This window comes from Pseudophryne corroboree, chromosome 5 (assembly GCF_028390025.1).
Source record: "Pseudophryne corroboree isolate aPseCor3 chromosome 5, aPseCor3.hap2, whole genome shotgun sequence".
Lineage (NCBI taxonomy): Eukaryota > Metazoa > Chordata > Amphibia > Anura > Myobatrachidae > Pseudophryne > Pseudophryne corroboree.
This window is the reverse complement of record NC_086448.1, coordinates 756,473,270-756,492,894: the sequence shown is the minus strand read 5'-3', so window position 1 is coordinate 756,492,894 and position 19,625 is coordinate 756,473,270. Positions and strand designations below refer to the sequence as shown.

The 19,625-nt window shown below is 47.9% G+C and overlaps 1 long non-coding RNA gene across 1 annotated transcript in view; it reads right to left on the bottom strand.

Moving 5' to 3' along the window:
• LOC134928446 (uncharacterized) overlaps window positions 1–15,293 on the bottom strand; it is a 115,256-nt gene extending 99,963 nt beyond the window's left edge. The window contains exon 1 of the long non-coding RNA XR_010177926.1: window positions 14,939–15,293. This is a non-coding gene — a long non-coding RNA (uncharacterized LOC134928446). The remainder of the gene's footprint in view (window positions 1–14,938) is intronic.
• Window positions 15,294–19,625: the final 4,332 nt, after the last annotated feature.

The following is a 19,625-nucleotide window of genomic DNA, read 5'->3' as shown; positions in this document are numbered from 1 at the left end:
GCTGTACCTTGGGGTATACTTTGACTAGACATATCTTTGCACAAGTCTTGTCCCGGAGATCTTCCCCACAGACTTTAGTGCATGAAGAAGATACAGTAGTAGGACTTGCTGTTTGATCTGCATTCTCCCCGCCATGCCTTGGTGCAGAGGGGAAATGTGCAGGGGGTGTAGTATTGGGTTGAGATGGGTGCAGTGCCTGCACGTGGTCCTCACAGCCGCACTCTATGTACTTAATAGCAGTTTTACAGTCCTTAGCAAAATGTTCAGTAGAAGCACAACATCTGAAACATACCCCAAAATTCTTTAGAAGTTCCTTGCGTTCCTGGAGGGGTTTCTTTCTGAAACCGATGCATTTCTTGAGGGGATGTGGCTTCTTATGAATGGGACACAAGCGGTTGGGGTTTTCGATCCTATCACCTTGGTTGCTCTTGACAGGAGCTGATGCTGGTGTGGGAAGTATGTCAGTCTTTTTCACTGATACTGGACCTCTGTGGTTCTTGTAGTTAGAGCGTGGGCTGTCAAACTTGGGGGTAGGTGAACCAGGATGATTTGACTCACTGTAGGAGAAGCTTGGGTCATTCTTGGGTTCGGCAATGTTCTTGACAAACTCACAGAAGTAAGAAAAGGGGGGAAAGGAGACTCGATTTTCTCTTTTATATCTTGACCCAAGTGTAGTCCACCTTTCTTGAATACCGTATGGCAGCTTGGAAACTATTGGGTTTACCCCATGAGCTGTGTCCAGGTAACTGAGGCCAGGTAAGTGAGTGTCCATTATGGCCAGCTGGAGTTCAAAGAGTAGGTCACTGAGTTCTTGGAATTTCTCATTGTCCTTGCTGGATATTTTTGGAAAATCCCGCAGCCGTTTGAACAGAGCATTCTCTATGGCTTCAGGACTTCCAAAGCTTCGTTCTAACCTTTCCCAAGCAGCAATGAGGCCTGCCACAGGATTATCAATGTGGACGGATCTGAGTCTCTTGACATGTTCTGTCGACTGTGGGCCCAGCCACGTGATCAGCAGATCTAGTTCTTCAGCAGCAGTAATACCAAGGTTATTAGTTGTGGATCTAAAGGCACATTTCCAACCTCTGTAGTTCTCAGGCTGGTCATCAAACCTAGTGAGGCTGGTCTTAATAAGTTCACGACGAACCATGAATCTTGCAAAGTCTGACATGTCTGTTTTCTCTGACTTTGGGCAAAGAATTGCTGGCTGTGTAGTGCTGTTCATATTATTTGTGGTGTTCTGGGTAAGAGACATAGGGAGATAGGCTGAATGCCTATGCACCGCCCTAAGAGCTGGTTTAAAGTCTGTAGGTCTCGCTGCATGTGGAACTGTGTGGTTGCCAGGGATTTGGTGACTTACTGGCATATTGGGTTGTGACCAGGCATTTGCATATTGAGTTTGTTGAGGTGTTGGGCCTTGGTGCACTGTGGTGTGTGAAAATGGGTCAGGATGACCAAGTGATTGTGCATTGTACTGTCCTTGGATGTGGCGTGTTGCATAGGGACTGGAGTCTTTTTGTTCTGGAAAGATGTCCCCTGGAAGGATGTCCGCACTGTCGGGAAAGTTTGCAGCAATCAGGGGTTCACTGTTTTGACTTAGGACGTAGTTTCTTGTGCGCTTAAGAGGATCCTCCACATCCACTTCACTTGAACTGATGCTGTCCCTTTCACTTCCACTGCCAGCTTGTTCCAAAACCTTTAACCGTACCATTGCTGTGGCATACTCACATTGTTTCTCTAGAGCTTCCATTTCTGCTCTTTCACGTGCTGCTTTAGATTCCATTTCTGCTCGTTCACGTGCTGCTTTAGATTCCATTTCTGCTCTTTCACGTGTTGCTCTAGATTCCATTTCTGCTTTCCTTTGTGCAAAATCGGCTTGTATTTTAGCAGTTTCTGCTTCTGCACGTGCATTTATAAGTTGTTCGCTGAGCATGGAATATTTTGAGCTTCGTGACTTAGATGATCGTTTTGAACGCCTGGTGGACACAGAAATGCGTGATGATGTTTCCAATAATTGTGCAATTCTGGTTGCTGTCTTAGACTTAACTTCACTCAATAGACTGTCTCGATCCAAATTAAGACAATTAAAGTTTTGCAGTTCTTCTAAAGAATCCTGGCTATTGAGTTTCTTCAAAATGCTTATATATTCCTTACTTGACACTTTATAAAGTTCATTTACTGAACAAAGCTGTCCTAGTGCGCCCTCTAGCGGTGACACATCACAAACAGGCTGAGAAATGGTGGACATATGACTTTGCAATTTTTGCCATAAGTCTAGGACAGTGGAAGAAAGCTCATGTTTCCTACCTTCAAGATTCTCTTTTACCTTCCATGTAGACTTAGCAGGGCGTTTAGACTGCAGGTTGAGATCCATAACTTCTCCTTGTTCTGATTGTAGACATTGCTCATCCTGAATAGCCGGAACTGTATTTCCTTCAGCCATGATAGTACACAGGAAAATGGATCTGAATAAAGCTAGAGTAAGTTTGTAGCTGGTTATGCTATAATGAGCTGTGCTATAGCTGTAAACACTGATTTCCTGTTACACTACAGGCAGGCTTGTTATGTATTTGTATCTGCAGAAGCTGCAATTGGCTTACTGGTAGTTTTTATGAACCATCTTTTCACTATTCTGACTCAATAACTAGGCTGTAAGTGTAGTGTTCTTCAGTCAGTTACTCTGGGTATATGTCTACATTAACCAGTACTCACACCGAGAGACTTTGTCAGATAGTGTCAACTCAACTGCCAAGACATGTGAGAAGAATCCAGATGAGGGTTTATTTCAAGCTGATATTCTTGTAGTTATGCACAAAACAGCAGTAGGTGAAAAGATGATGATTTACCAGAGCTGGTCAGAATCTAAAATGGCAGACACACACAGAGCTGAGGACAGGATGAGGGCAGGACTAATGACATCAGAACCTGGCTACAGGAAATCAGGAGGGACAAATGTTAACAAAATGCAAAGCTCTGCAATAAAAACATGACAACACATGAAACACATATATCGTGGGACATGACATTGTGCATTAAACAAAGTTTGTGTACATACACACAATTCATTCATATTTCATATATACCTTATACACACAGCCTAAAGGTCATTTAATACAATATTTTTAATAACTTTGTGTATTAAACAAACTTTGAAATATGAAATATGAATGAATTGTGTGTATGTACACAAATTTTGTTTAAGTTTGTGTACAATGAGCCATCAGAAAACAAAGGTTTCACTATCTTAGTTTCACTCAAAAAATTCTGTATTTCTGAATATTCCGTATTTAACTTTAATACTTAAGGACCCTATATATGATCTGATGCATATGGTCCATTTTCCGTACACATGTATTGGCTGCTGATTAGTGTATATGTAGTGGACCAGTCTAATATTTATCTTTTGCATTCCAATTTGGAACACATTGGAGCAGATTCAATTGTCGGCAGGAAATTTAAAAAAAAAACCCTGTGCCGCAGGGTTTTGCTATTCAATTGCTGGAGTGAAAATGATATGCAGTGATTTCTATAGTCCTTTTTCACGCACCTTCAGAGTAAGTCTGATTTCTCCTAAAATTGTTAAGTTTAGATAAAATCACCAGGACTTGCTATCAGTGACGTGCAGTGAGGTCTGTGGCTGCGGAGGCACTGGATGATTCACTAGTCGTCGTCGTCGTCCCCCCGTTCCCCCACCCCAGCACAAAAAAAAAATGGTGTTCCCCATATTTAACAAAAACCACCACCAGGCTGAACCAGCCAGGGGGAGTAATGCCATAGCAGGGGGGACACTCAGTATGGGGTCCCCCTGCCATCACATTAAACTCCCCCCAAACCAGTCAGCCTAAGGCTGAAATTCCTCGGAAAGTGGGGACCCCAGAAAAATTGAATGGTGTCCCCCCTCCCGAGCAACAACCAGCCAGTGCTATGCCCCGCGCCCCTGGTGGCGGTGGGTGCGGGGTTCATGCCATGCTAATATTGTTCTTTACACGTGGACTACAGGTCCCAGAAAGCCTGCCCAAGCATGCCAGCACTTGGAGAACCAGCCAGCATGCCCGGACATAAAGTGCCCGCTGGCACCTGTAGTACTCCTGTAAAGAAAATATTAAAATAAATACACAACACATTTTAAAAATTTTTTTATTGTACAGGGTCTTCACCTGGGGGGTGGTGGCCTTTGGTCAGCTCTTTTGCATGGCTGCCGCCTCCCCAGGACTTCTAAAGTCTTCTGTCTTCACCTGGGGGGCTGCCGCCTCCCCAGGGCTTCCCAGCGTCTTCTGTCTTCACCTGGGTGGGCGGCGGCCTTTGGGCAGCTCTTTTGCATGGCCTCCGCCTTCCCAGGGCTTCCAGGTGTCTTCACTTGGTGGGAGGCGGCTGTTAAGCTCTTTTGCATGGCCGTCGTCCATCCAGGACTTCTACAGCGTCTTCTGGCTTCAGGAGCTCTTCTCTGCTCCTCCTACGCTGTCAGACTGACAGCCGCTCCCTCGTGCTGACTTATAAGTCAGCCAGAGGGGGCGGGGCGAAGACGCAGCGGCCATCTTGAATTTTAAAAATGGTGTCTCAGCGCCATTTTTGTAATTGGCACCATTGACAAACTCAAAATTGTAAATTGCAGGCAGGGACTGGATCCTCTCGGATCCAGACCTGCCGCTAACGCCCTCACCTTCACCGCTGTTAACGCCCGCACCACCATGTCCACACCGCCGCTGCCAATGTCAGCAATGTTGCCGTCGCATATGCCCGCACCCACCCATTGGTGATTGACAGCGGATCCAGTGACAGATCCGCTGGCCAATTACATCCCTCCTCACTGACAGGGGCGTGCTTTCATCTGTGAAATCGCGTCCCTATGTCACAGCGGCACTTTAATAGGTGCCGCTTCTTCATTTATTTCTGACTGCACGTCCCTGCTTGCTATTGGACCCTAGTGGCAATATGAATGGTGGCCATAGGAATGTTTAAAGTGTGGACACCGGCACTTCTCCTGTTCACAAGCAATGTAATAACTCCTTTGCTGTCTATAGGGATAATGGCAGAATCCCTATAGGCTTTGGAATTTGATTTGCCAAACCGCTGTGACTGGTTTTGGATTTGCTTTTTTTTTTTTTTTTTTTTTAAATTGACAAGAAAAGCTAAAATCACATAATATGTGAGTTTTTTTTTGTTCCTAGAGTATTATCCACCTCAATAACATTAATTTCCAGTCATTTCCAGTCAATTGTGACCACCTCACAGCTCACAATATTGTTTTCACCAATATTGGCCAAGGGCTGCAGCGAGCTGGTTGGTTACTAATCAGAGCAGAGGCACAAGTACGCGGCAATTTATATGAAACATTGTCACAGCGTAAAAGTTTTTTTTTTAGAACTTGTTTTTTATATCTTGCAGCTCGGTTCAAACTGCATTGTTCACAGGTCTTAGTAGATGCACGTGAACAAAGCGCACCAAACAGTACAAACAATAGAAATATATATTTTATTTAATTTTTTTCTGTTTTTTTAACTTGCAGCTCTGTTCCAACTGTGTGGATCACAGGGCTTATAGATGCATGTGAACAAAGTGCACTAGGGTTAAGTGCAGCAAACAGTACAATTTACAATAGAGTATAACGCAGCACACAGCAGCATGACTCCTTTACACAGTCACTATACAGCACAGCCACTTTTGAGACTCTGGACACAGCATAGCCAGTATAGCAGAGTATAGTGCAGCATGCATCAGCGTGCCCCCATACACAGTCACTATACAGAACAGCCACTTGTTCGACTATGGACACAGTACACCCACTACAGCAGAGTATAGTGCAGCATGCCTCAGCGTGCAGTGTGCTCCCAAACACAGTCACTATACAGAACAGCCACTTGTTAACTTGTTAGACTCTGGACACAGTACACCCACTACAGCAGAGTATAACACAGCAAATGGCAGCGTGCATTAGAATTAAATGGCTCTGTATCCCGTCTGCGGCGCCTTATATAAAATCCAAGTCCCGCGATAATACGACGCCAGAAGGATGAGGTTTGGCCTCAACGTGGGATCTGAGTCTGGCGGGAACACCCGACCTGCGATGTTTGGAGAAGTGAATCCAGACTGCTCATCTCTACTAAATATACCCCTTAGTGTGCCTTTGGCGCCGAGGTTGGGAAACACTGGCAATATTAGCAGTGGTATTCCTTGGTGCATAAGGGATACATTATCATTGTAAATGTGTTTGAACATGGATCAGAGACTTATAAAAAAAAAAAGTTATTTTGCATAAAACTTGTATAACATACATATAATTGTAAAGTCCTATTCATGCGATTTTGATATAAAATATCGTTAAAGCTTATATAGAATAGAACTTTTTTGGTAACCAATAGATCAGTGCACATCATTATTCAATATGCTGGAGCATATATAGAATAGATACTTAAATCTTTTTTAGTAGACAATAAATCAGGGCACACTTTGTGCAATATGCTGCAGCTGGTTGCTGCTGTGGATAGTAGTTCCTTACTACAGCAGACTTAAATCATCTGTCCTTAATGTCTCTGCTATTCTAAGCAGCAGTTTGTTACTGTTAATAGGCTTCTTGCGGTGCAGCAAGTTCTATGGGTAGAACAGGTTCTTGATGAAGTGCACTTTTCAGTTGGGTACCTTTGGATGTGTGTGTGGAGCAGCAGAGGCTGCTGCCCCTGGGCTGCAGTGCCGTCCAAGGTGTACAGGGAGGGAGCTGGCCAGGACGTATGAACATACTGTACATGTGAAGCATGCCTCCCAACGGTCCCAATTTTTCGTGGAACAGTCCCGTTTTTTGGGGACTGTCCCACTTTTGGGGGGGGGGGGGCAGTTGGAAGGCTCCTGTCACTGCTGCTCTGCTTAGCAGTGACAGGAGCCTTATTTCCCCTGAAGACAGAAGGAGAGGGGGCATGCCAGCAGCTCAGAGAGTGCTGGGCATACCACCTCAGTGATGAAAACGGGGGGCGTGGCTTATGATGGTGGCAACCCCACTAAGTCACGCCCTCTTTTCTCAGGCCATGCCCCCTTTTCAAAATCGCCCGCGATTCCCCTTCCACAGCATTCAATGTTGGGAGGTATGTGTGAAGTTGTATGTAACATATGTCTTGGCTTCCTTCCCCGGGAATCAGCAGCTACCGCAGCATGCCACTTATTGCTTAGCCTGTCAATCGTCATTTAGCCCGCCCCCAGACTCCCATTGGCTGGTTCCACAGGAGTCCGGGGGCAGGCTAAATGATGATTGACAGGCTGAGCAGTGTGTGGCATCCTGCGGCGGCTGCTGATTCCAACTTGGATGGCGGCAGTGGTGAATTTCCTGTTAGGCACGTGAGGCACGTGCCTAGGGGCGACACTTGTTTGGGGCGGCATTTGGATACTTGTGTTGGTACTGTCAGCTCAAAAAGTACCAGTAACTGCACAATATTTCCACTGTATTGTACCATAGGCCATCTTGAATAGAGTGTAAATGGGTAGCACATGCACATACCTACCTGTAAGCTGTCCTACTTAGTAAATATGTATAAATAATTAAAATGTCATAGTTAGTGGATTTTTTTTATTATTCTTTTAAATTGGATATCATCAAATGAGGGCTTATAACTAATCAATAAAAATAATAAAATTAGGCAGATGGTAGGTGACCAATACTGTTGTGCCTAGGGGTGCCTCACCCCTAAATCTGCCCCTGGATGGTGCAGCAGCCCATGCTGGTGTGGAGCCTCCGGCATTGTTTTCCCCAGTATACATGCCTGCTATAGGAACATCCTCACAGATATCAACAAATATGTAAAATAACATCTTTGCATACCTCCCAAATGTCCCACCCCCGGGCCGCAGTGTCCCGCTGAGGGGGACAGCTGGGGGAACACACACCGCTACTGACTGCCGCTCTGCATAGCAGAACAGTGAGTAAACAGCGTCTATTCACAGCATCTCGGCTATTAAGAGGCATTTGCAGCACATGTTTTGTTTCGGTCCCAGCCTGTACCCCCTCTCACACAGACAGCAAATTGCCGGTCAGGCATTTGAACCCTGTAATTTGCAGATCAACCCTGGCTCTTATTCTGTGTGAAAGGGTCAACCTGGGTTGCAATTCCCAGGACTTTGAGCCGGGTTGACCCTTTCACACAGAAAAGGTCCCAGGTTGATACGGGCAAATTACCGGATCCAAATGCTTGACCCTCAATTTGGTTTTCTGTGTGAAAGGGGTATAATTGCTGTTTTACAAACACAGCCTGTAAAATTACACTTTGAAGCTGATCAGTTAGTACTTTATATTATCTCTCGCCCCTTTATCTTACTCAGAGCTTTGATGAGAATAAAATGGCAGTGGAAGCTGATTGGTTGGTACTTTTTTGGGGGGCGGGGAAATTTATCAGAGCTTGGGGAGAGATATAGTAGCAACCAATAACTGTCATTATACAAGCGCAGCCTGCAAAATAACAGTTACAAGCTGAATGCTCGGTTGATACTTTGGGGCCTATTCATATAGCAGTGAAAAGCCCTGTTCTTTCTCTGCTTCGTTCTATTCACAGAGTGGGTTACCGTGGAGACATTCCTGACTTCTCCAGTGGAGCCCCCGCCAACTTTCCTAGACCACTGCAGCCGGTTACTTGTGCCATGCCAGTCACGTATGACGCCGGAACATGTGCAGAAAGAAACTACTACGAGAAGACTGTGCATCAAGAGCCTCTTTTTAGAATTTCCGTGAAATCAGAAGACCGCAGCAGAAGACTGGACCGCCAGAGCTCTGGGTAACAGATCGCATCACAGGACAGGTAAGTGTACATGAGTTGCTACTTAACAAAACTAAACGACACATCACATCAAACTGATGCGATATATAGTGAAAAGAAGTGGTGCAAGAATGCGGGTACGGTCGGGTATGGCGTACCCTTAAGAATTTGGCAGCGGGTACGCCGTACCACCACCCGCACACATTTCAGCGCACCACTTTAGGGAGTGAGGAGCTGCCGGACCGCGAGCCCTGCTTGGCTCGCGGACTGGCGCCAGATCTAAAATATGGGACGCCGCCGCAGGAGGACGCAGAGACCGGACTGAGGGCAGGAGGGGCATGTGCTGTGCCCTACTCTCCCCAGCAGCAGCAGAAGAAATAGACAGTGCGGTGAGTTGCACTGCTGGGGCATATCTGGCACTCTGGGGGCATGTGTATCTGGCAAAGTAGGGGCATATCTGGCACTGTAGGGGCATATCTGGCACTCTGGGGGCATGTGTATCTGGCAAAGTGGGAGCATATCTGGCACTGTGGGGGCATATCTGGCACTCTGGGGGGCATGTGTATCTGGCAAAGTAGGGCATATCTGGCACTCTGGGGGCATATCTGGCACTCTGGTGGGAATGTCTGGCACTCAGGGGGGCATATCTGGCACTGGAGGCATATCTGGCACTCTGGTGGGAATATCTGGCACTGTGGGGGCATGTGCATCTCTGCACTGTGGGGGCATATCTGGCACTGAAGGGGCATATCTGGCACTGTGGGGGCATGTGTATCTGGCACTGTGGGGGCATATCTGGCACTGTGGGAGCATATGTGTATCTGGCACTGTGGGGGCATATCTGGCATTTGTGCATCTGGCACTGTGGGGGCATTTGTGCATCTGGCACCGTGGGGCATATCTGGCATGGTGGGGGTGTATCTGGCACTGTGGGGGCATATGTGTATCTGCCCCCCCTCCCCCACATGTGTATCACGCCCCCATTTCCATTGGCCAACCCCATGTAGCATTTGGCCACACCCATTACCTATAAGACATTTTGGGGGATATTCAATTGTTTAAAAAGTCAGTTGGGTGTCTTTTTTTTCCTATCTAATAGACAGGAAAAAGCAGACACCCAACTGACATTTCAAACATTTGAATTCCACCCTTTTTCTACTTGCACCACTGGTGAAAAGTAACAATTCAGAACTACAGACCTACTTGAATAGCCCCCTTTATCTCTCTCCATTGTATCTTGGGCCTAATTCAGACCTGATCGATGTGCTGCAAATCACACTGGCCTGCAATAAGATAGTCGCCGCCCAGGGGGAGTGAAAATTTGCCCCATGCAAGTGTGCGATTGCATGTGTACGCCGTGCAAAAATTCCCCTCAGTCAGCAGACAGCTGCAAAACCGTTCGCATCACACTCAATGTTTTGCCCATTCTGTGCAGTTCGTGAAGTCTGTGCGTATGTAGCTCAATACTTACTCCTCCTGTGCAAAGAAATTGGGTCTGTAGCTGACGTCACACACGCTCCCTGAAAGCGCTTGGGAACGCCTGCGTTTTTCCAGACACTCCCTGAAAATGGTCAGTTGCCACCTGGGCCGGACTGGCCATCTGGCACTTCTGGCAAATGCCAGAAGGGCCGATGGCCACGTGGGTCGGTCCAGCGCTCACTGATACACGCTGCCGCTCAGTCCGGCGGCAGCGTGTCTCAGCTGTCAGGAGAGGAGAGTGCCCGCCAGCGCGGCTGTGTCTGGCGCGGCGGCGTATAGCGGACTTCAAACCAGCCGTCGGTTCGTGAGCCAATCAGAGCTCGCGGACCGGCAGCCAATCAGAAGCCGCCGGTCCGCGAGCTCTGATTGGCTCACGAACCGGCGGCTGGTTTGAACGAAGTCCGCTATACGCCGCCGCGCCAGACACAGCCGCGCTGGTGGGCGCTACCTCTCCTGACTCACCCATCCCTCACAGCCGGAGCCCGGAGGAGAAGCAGCAGCAGCAGCAGCGGTAAGCAGCTGCAGCACTGGCTGCTGTGGGGGCAATTGTATACCTGGCACTGTGGGGGCAATTGGCTGGCACTGTGGGGCATTTGTATACCTGGCACTGTGGGGGCAATTGTTTACCTGGCACTGTGGGGGCATTTGTATACCTGCCAGGTATACAATTGCCCCCACAGTGTCAGATCCACAAATGCCCACACAGTGTCAGGTATTACCTGACACTGTGGGGGCAATTGTGGATCTGACACTGTGGGGGCAATTGTGGATCTGGCACTGTGGGGGCATTTGTATACCTGGCACTGTGGGGGCATTTGCGGATCTGGCACTGTGGGGGCATTTGTGGATCTGGCACTGTGGGGGCATTTGTGGATCTGGCACTGTGGGGGCATTTGTATACCTGGCACTGTCGGGCATTTGTATACCTGGCACTGTGGGGCATTTGTATACCTGGCACTGTGGGGCCATTTGTATACCTGGCACTGTGGGGGCAATTGTGGATCTGGCACTGCACTATTGGGGGCATATAATGTAAATTTTGTCTCATACCGGGTGCTATAATGTGAATTTTGGCTCATATTGTGTAGCATAATGTGAAAGAGGCACCAGTACTAGATAGTATAAGGGGTCCTACTATTGTGGTGCATAATGCGTATAAGGGGTGTATGGTGTGGTAAACTACACTGAAGGCCATGCCCCCTTTTGAGTGGCCACGCCCCCTTTTCCGGAGCGCGCACGCCTTCGGTGCGCGCTTAATTACAAACTTCACATTTCCATACCCTCACTTAAAAATTTCCACTTCAACCACTGGTTGTGTGTATTTTAATAGAGAATGATGTACACTTGTATGTTGTTAGAATATTAATTATATTTGTAAGAGCATAGACTAATAAGTGGGAGGAGTCAGGAATAGTAAGGGGAGGAGTCACAGAGGTGGGCCTGTGTGCTTCAAAAATGCCAGGGCCTATTTTTAGTCCCAGTCCGGCCCTGGTTGCCACCCACAAACGTCCTCTTCCTGTCAATCGCCTTGCGAACAGCCGTGCAATCTAATTTTTCTCACCATCCTGTCGCTGTTTGGCGATGTGCCTGCGCATTGTGGTGCATACGCATGTGCAGTACTTCGATAATGACCGCTGTGCGAAAAACTCACAGCAGCGATCAGGTCTGAATCGGGCCCCTTGTTCACAGCTATGATGAATTCCCCCCTTAAAGCACAGACATGGAGATTGTAACACCTTTCACAATAACATGTCACTGGCCTCTGGAGTCATATTAAATGCTCAAACTCCATGCAAGAACTTTTTGTTTTTTGTTTCTAAATATTAAGCATTTGCCATTACAAGAAAACCCTATTTAGATATTAATATACATTATTAGTAATAAAATAAATGAGTATTTACTAAGGCTGAGTGAGTCCATTGAGACACCAATTCAGAGGCGTCACTAGGGTTGGTGTCACCCGGTGTGGTAACTCATGGTGTCACCCCCCTCCCCCCCTATGGACCTCCTTCCGCTTCACACCCCATGGAATACTTAGTAGATATGTGCACCTGGCCATTTTTGCCAAAACCGCCCTTGTGTGTTTTGCTTTTGGTTCTAATTTTTTTTTTTTAAATCATAAAAACAGCTAAAATCAAAGAATTTGGGCCTGTTTTTGTTCCTACAGTATTATTAACCTCAATAACATTAATTTCCACTCATTTCCAGACTATTTTGAACACCTCGCAGCTCACCATATTGTTTTTAACCAGTTTAGGCCAAAAGGTTGCACCGAGGTAGCTGGATGACTAAGCTAAGGGACAGAAGTGGGCGGCAAAAACACCTGGCACATCTAGGAGTGGCACTGCAGTGGCAGACAGGATGGCAGTTTTAGAAACTATGCCCAAAAAATGCTCCAAAGAGCACTTAATGCAAAGAAATAAGGTGCAAGATGGAATTGCCATGTTGTATATATTAAACAGGACATGCACAGTTTAACAAACCAATCATTTCAGCGACAGGGACCGTCACTTGTGGCTCAAATGATTGGTTTGTTTGGGCCCCCACAAAACAATTTTTTAGAAGGACTTCCTCCTTTAAGTAATTACTCTGAGGATGTTAATGATGAGGTGTTAATTGCATTATAATATTGTATAATAAATGTAATGTCTTCGCCGCAAATTATGTAACATGGAGGTGGGGGTGGTCTTCTGTATGCCGGTGGTCGGGCTCCCGGCGCTCAGTATACTGGCGCCGGGAGCCCGACACCCGGCATACCGACACTTATTTTCCCTCGTGGGGGTCCACGACCCCCATAGAGGGAGAATAAAATAGTGTGGCGCGCGTAGCGCGCCACCGTGCCCGTTGCGCGGCGAGCGCAGCGAGCCCGCAAGGGGCTCATTTGCGCTTGCCACGCTGTCGGTAAGCCGGCGGTCGGGCTCCCGGCGCCGGCATGCTGGTCGCCGGGAGCCCGACCGCCGGCCAGCCGTAGTGAACCCGGAGGTGGTGCCTAGATGGCTAACGTTCCTACCTCTACTAAATTTGGCCTCACAAATGGAGCAGATGCTTTCATAAACATTGTCAGGATCGGAGTAAAAATAATCCCACACCCAAGAGGTGGCTTTTTTGGTCTCATGCCCTGGCATCCAATGTCTTTCTTTTTACCACGGTCAATAACTGCAGCCACTGGTGGCTGACTTACACAAACAATATCATCATCAACATCCTCACTGTCCGATAGTACACACATATCACCCTCATCCTGTCCCACTTCCACACACGAATCCTCAATTTGTATTATGTCCTCTTCCATATACCCCTTATACACATTATGCACCACAATAGTAGGACCCCTTATACTATCTAGTACTGGTGCCCCTTATAAATTATGCCACACTGAATGAGCCAAAATTCCCTTTACGACACACAGAATGATCCAAAATTCACATTACCCCACACAGTATGATCCAAAATTCACATTACTCCACACCGTATGATCCAAAATTTAGGGACAGGGAGAGTGACAGCACGGACATAGGGACAGGGAAAGTGACAGAAGGAACAGAGTAGTGACAGAAGGAACAGAGTAACAGCAGTAACAGTGACAGAGTGACAGCAGGGAGAGTGACAGAGTGACAACAGGGAGAGTGACAGCAGGGAGAGTGACAGAGTGACAGCAGGGAGAGTGACAGAGAAAGTGATAGCAGGGAGAGTGACAGAGACAGTGACAGCAGAGAGAGGGAGAGTGACAGAGACAGTGACAGCAGAGAGAGGGAGAGTGACAGAGACAGTGACAGCAGAGAGAGGGAGAGTGACAGCAGTGACAGCAGAGAGAGGGAGAGTGACAGCAGTGACAGAGGGACAGTACCTAATGAGCAGCGGACGAGGCTGTACTCGGCGGTGGTGCAGAGGCTGAAGTCAGCGGCGGCGAGAAGGACCTGGGCAGCGCCGGTGACCAGGAGAAGGCCCTGGGCAGCGGTGTGGAGGATGACGTCGGCGGCAGGCATCAGCGGAGGACGTGGGCTGCAGCAGGGGAGGATGTGGGCAGCAGCGGCGAAGGGCAGAAAGCCCGGGGGAACAGCAGTGATGTGGAGATGGCCTTTGGTCCCTATGACCGTGGCGCCACCATTTGAAATCTCCCGCAGATCGGTTCCAATGCTTGACAGCGCAGAATTTGAAAGGCGGCAGCGGGGGTCGGTGCTCGAAGTGCCGGTATGCCATACCGTTATATACTGGCCCACTTCGAGCACTGAGGGGGTTAAAAATATATTAAAATATGAATAGGAGCGCTGAATAGATATGAAAGTGCAAAAACCTGTGAAAAAAAATGGTGGTTAGTAAAGCAATGTTTAACAGCCCTTTTAGATGCAGGTGTTTTGAGTCCGTCATTGATCCGTTTTTGTGTGATTAAGGGTTCTGTATATTGCTGGGGGTCAGGACCGCATGTAGGTTGTATGCAGAGGTTAGCAAAGGGATCCTAACTTTCTGTCCCTACTACCTACATGCGGTCCTGACCCCCGGCAATATACGGAACCCTTAAACACACAAAAACGGATCAATGACGGACTCAAAACACCTGCATCTAAAAGGGCTGTTAAACATTGCTTTACTAACCACCGTTTTTTTTTCACAGGTTTTAGCACTTTCATATCTATTCAGCGCTCCTATTGAAAATGTTATTATTGCTTTTATTTATTGGAGCCGCTTATATACAAAAATATATATTTAAATTACTTGATAAAATTTACCACACTGGCAGGTGAAACGACTGGCAGCCAGCCAGGGTGTGACAGCAGCAGGAGACAATCGCCACTGCAGAACAGATCCTCTCCGTTAAAACAGCGGCAGCGCTACAGATTGCAGTGTCCTCCACTTCTCCCTCCCAGCATTGCAAGCGGCACTGAAGTTCATGGTGACGTCACAGCGCCCGGGATCCAGGGAGTTTATTATGAAACAGCCCGGCTGTTCTACAGAGTCCGGACCCTCCCGCAGCGGCGTTCTGCTGCTTGTACAGGCGGGTGGGACTGATATGGGGTCGGCGGGTGTGCGGCGCTTTGTGAAAAGGAGGAGGGGGTGCGGTGCGCGGACCTTGTATGCGGCTCGTTTTGGTGTCACCCCATTGAAGGGTGACACCCGGGTGCGGGACGCACCCCCCGCACCCCCGTCATGACGCCACTGCACCAATTTTATTTCTGTAATATAATGTATGTTGTCCACAGAGTGGGAATTTATGTGCAAGAATATTTCTCCAGCCTGTCTCATGCAATTGATAATAACATGTGTATGGCATTATTAGGCTCACAGGCTGCAATGCGCTATTACTGTAAAAACAAGAGTGAATACAGATAGGCATCATTTGTCTTACTTCTAGAATGTCACGCCAATTTATAACTTACACTGCGGCAGTGTCACTGCTATGTCTATCCTGCTGAGGCCCTCTCCAGAGATTGAGTCTTATGCTAAATGGTAATGCGGCTTCATTTGTTTGGCTGCAATCAGTACAAATAGAATATCTTGATTATGACGGAAATATCCTACTGTGTTTGAGGATAAAGTGAGGATATGTTGTATATGTTACACTGCTGTGTGTAATCATGCTGTACACTCCCCTATTTCATTATTCTTTTGTGAATTCTGGATCTAGGGCCTAATTCAGTAAGGATTGCAAATTCTGCAAATTAGCAGAATTTGCAATCCTTCTGAACGCATGCTGGGGGCCGCCCATCGCCCCCCCCCCCTTCATCACGCAGAAATTGCGATCGCATTGCAATTTCTGGTTGATAGCAGTAATGATGGTTGCCTCCTGCCGACGCAGCTTAGCTGAGCCTGCAGGAGGCCCGCCGCCATCTTTCCGTTCGCCACGGCTGCATGATGTCACACACCCCCGTCATGCCCCGTTCGTGTCCACACGCCACGCCTCCTCACTGCTCCGTCTCGGAAATGGAGCATTGCCGCCCCCCACCCCGCGAACGCCTTTGCCTGATTGACAGGCAGAGGCGATCGCATTTTCTGTGTGCTGCGCATGCGCCCGCATCCTTTTAGCAATTTGTGCGAAAATGAAAATGAAAATGCTTTGGGGGTCATACAAAAATTATCAACTTAAAAATGAGCCTGCCACCAGTACATATGACCCTAGTACATATGCCCCCAGTCAGTTCTTATGCCCCAGTAGATATACCCCCGGTCAGTTGTTATGCCCCAGTACATATGTCCCCAGTCAGTTGTTATGCCCCATTAGATATGCCCCAAGTAACTTGTTATGCCCCATTATATATGCCCCCAGCCAGTTGTTTTGCTTCATTAGATATGCCCCCAGTCACTTGTTATGCCCATTAGATATGCCCCCAGTCACTTGTTATGCCCCATTAGATATGCCCCCAGTCACTTGTTATGCCCCATTAGATATGCCCCCAGTCACTTGTTATGCCCCATTAGATATGCCCCCAGTCACTTGCTATGCCCCTATAGATATGCCCTCAGTCACTTGTAATGCCCCATTAGATATGTTCCCAGTCACTTGTTATGCCCCATTAGATATTCCCCGCTGCTTACACACACACATTAAAAAAATAAATAAGAATTTACTCACCGGTAATTCTATTTCTCGTAGTCCGTAGTGGATGCTGGGTACTCCGTAAGGACTATGGGGTATAGACGGGCTCCGCAGGAGACTGGGCACTCTTAAAAGAAAGATTAGGTACTATATCTGGTGTGCACTGGCTCCTCCCTCCTCCAGACCTCAGTTAGGGAAACTGTGCCCGGAAGAGCTGACATTACTAGGAAAGGATTTGGAATCCAGGGTAAGACTCATACCAGCCACACCAATCACACCGTACAACTCGTGATAACTATACCCAGTTAACAGTATGAACAATAACTGAGCCTCTCTCAACAGATGGCTCATACAATAACCCTTTAGTTAAGCAATAACTATATACATGTATTGCAGAGAGTCCGCACTTGGGACGGGCTCCCAGCATCCACTACGGACTACGAGAAATAGAATTACCGGTGAGTAAATTCTTATTTTCTCTGACGTCCTAGTGGATGCTGGGTACTCCGTAAGGACCATGGGGATTATACCAAAGCTCCCAAACGGGCGGGAGAGTGCGGATGACTCTGCAGCACCGAATGAGCAAACTCAAGGTCCTCCTCAGCCAGGGTATCAAACTTGTAGAATTTTGCAAAAGTGTTTGAACCCGACCAAGTAGCAGCTCGGCAAAGTTGTAAAGCCGAGACCCCTCGGGCAGCCGCCCAAGAAGAGCCCACCTTCCTCGTGGAATGGGCTTTTACTAATTTAGGATGCGGCAGTCCAGCCGCAGAATGTGCAAGCTGAATCGTGCTACAGATCCAGCGAGCAATAGTCTGCTTTGAAGCAGGAGCACCCAGCTTGTTGGGTGCATGCAGGATAAATAGCGAGTCAGTTTTTCTGACTCTAGCCGTCCTGGAAACATAAAGTTTCAGGGCCCGGACTACGTCCAGCAACTTGGAATCCTCCAAGTCCCTAGTAGCCGCAGGCATCACAATAGGTTGGTTCAAATGAAACGATACCACCTTAGGGAGAAATTGGGGACGAGTCCTCCATTCTGCCCTTTCCATATGGAAGATCAGATATGGGCTTTTACATGACAAAGCCGCCAATTCTGACACACGCCTAGTCCAAGCTAAGGCCAAAAGCATGATCACTTTCCACGTGAGATATTTTAGCTCCACGGTCTTAAGTGGCTCAAACCAGTGGGATTTTAGGAATCCAACACACGTTAAGATCCCAAGGTGCCACTGGAGGCACAAAAGGGGCTGAATATGCAGCACCCTTGTAACAACGTCCGAACTTCAGGCAGTGAAGCCAGTTCTTTTTGAGAGAAAAAGGGATAGGGCCGAAATCTTGGCCTTTATGGATCCTAATTTTAGGCCCATAGTCACTCCTGACTGTAGGAAGTGCAGGAATCGACCCCCCTGGAATTCCTCTGTAGGGCCTTCCTGGCCACACACCAAGCAACCTATTTTCGCCATATACAGTGAAAAAGTCTTGCTGTCACGTCTTTCCTAGCCTTTATCAGCGTAGGAAGAACTGCATCCGGAATGCCCTTTTCCGCTAGGATCCGGCGTTCAACCGCCATGCCGTCCAACGCAGCCGCGGTAAGTCTTGGATCAGACAGGGTCCCTGTTGCAACATGTCCTGACTGAGAGGCAGAGGCTATGGGTCCTCTGAGAGCATTTCTTGCAGTTCCGGGTACCGAGTCCTTCTTGGCCAATCCGGAGCAAAGAATATTGTTCACACTCCTCCGTTTATTACAATTCTCAGCCCTTGGGTCTGAGAGGAAGAGGAGGGAATATATAGACCGACTGAAACACCCACGGTGTTACTAGTGCGACCACAGCTATCGCCTGAGAGTCCCTTGACCCAGCGTAAAACCTTTTTTATCTTTTTATTGAGGTGGGACGCCATGTAGTCCACCTGAGGCAGTTTCCATCAATTTGCAAAACTGCGTGAAGACTTCCTGATGAAGTCACCACTTTCCCGGGTGGAGGTCGTGTCCACTCCCGGAATGAACACTGCTGACAGTGCGCTTACTTGATTCTCCGCCCAGCGAAGAATTCTGGTGGCTTCTATCCTCGCCACCCTGCTCCTTGTGCCACCCTGGCGGTTTACATGAGCCCCTGCGGTCTGACTGGATCAGAACCGGTTGGTCGCGAAGCAGGAATTCCGCTTGACTTAGGGCGTTGTATATGGCCCTTAGTTCCAGGATATTGATGTGAAGGCAAGTCTGTTGGCTTGACCACAAACCTTGGAATTTTCTTCCCTGTGTAACTGCCCCCCACTCTCGGAGGCTTGCATCCGTGGTCACCAGGACCCAGTCCTGAATGCCGAATCTGCGGCCCTCGAGAAGGTGAGCACTCCGCAGCCACCACAGGAGAGACACCCTGGCCCTGGGGGATAGGGTGATTAACCGATGCATCTGAAGATGTGATCCGGACCACTTGTCCAGTAAGTTCCATTGTCCTTGCATGGAACCAGCCGAAGGGGATGGCCTCGTATGATGCCATCATCCTTCCCAGGACTCGAGTGCAGTGATGCACTGACATCTGTTTTGGTTTTCAATGGATTCCCGACCAGTGTCATGAGCTCCTGAGCTCTCTCTATCGGGAGATAAACCCTCTTCTGGTCTGTGTCTAGGATCATGCCTAGGCGAGGCAGATGAGCTGTAGGAACCAACTGTGACTTCGGTATATATAGAATCCAGTCGTGTTGCCGTTTCACTTCCAGAGAAGGTGATACGCTGTCCAGCAACTGCTCTCTTGATCTCGCTTTTATGAGGAGATCATCCAAGTATGTGATAATAGTGACACCTTGCTTCCGCAGGAGCACCATCATATCCGCCATTACCTTGGTGAAATTGGTAATGACAATCCCGTACCGCAATTCTGAGGTAC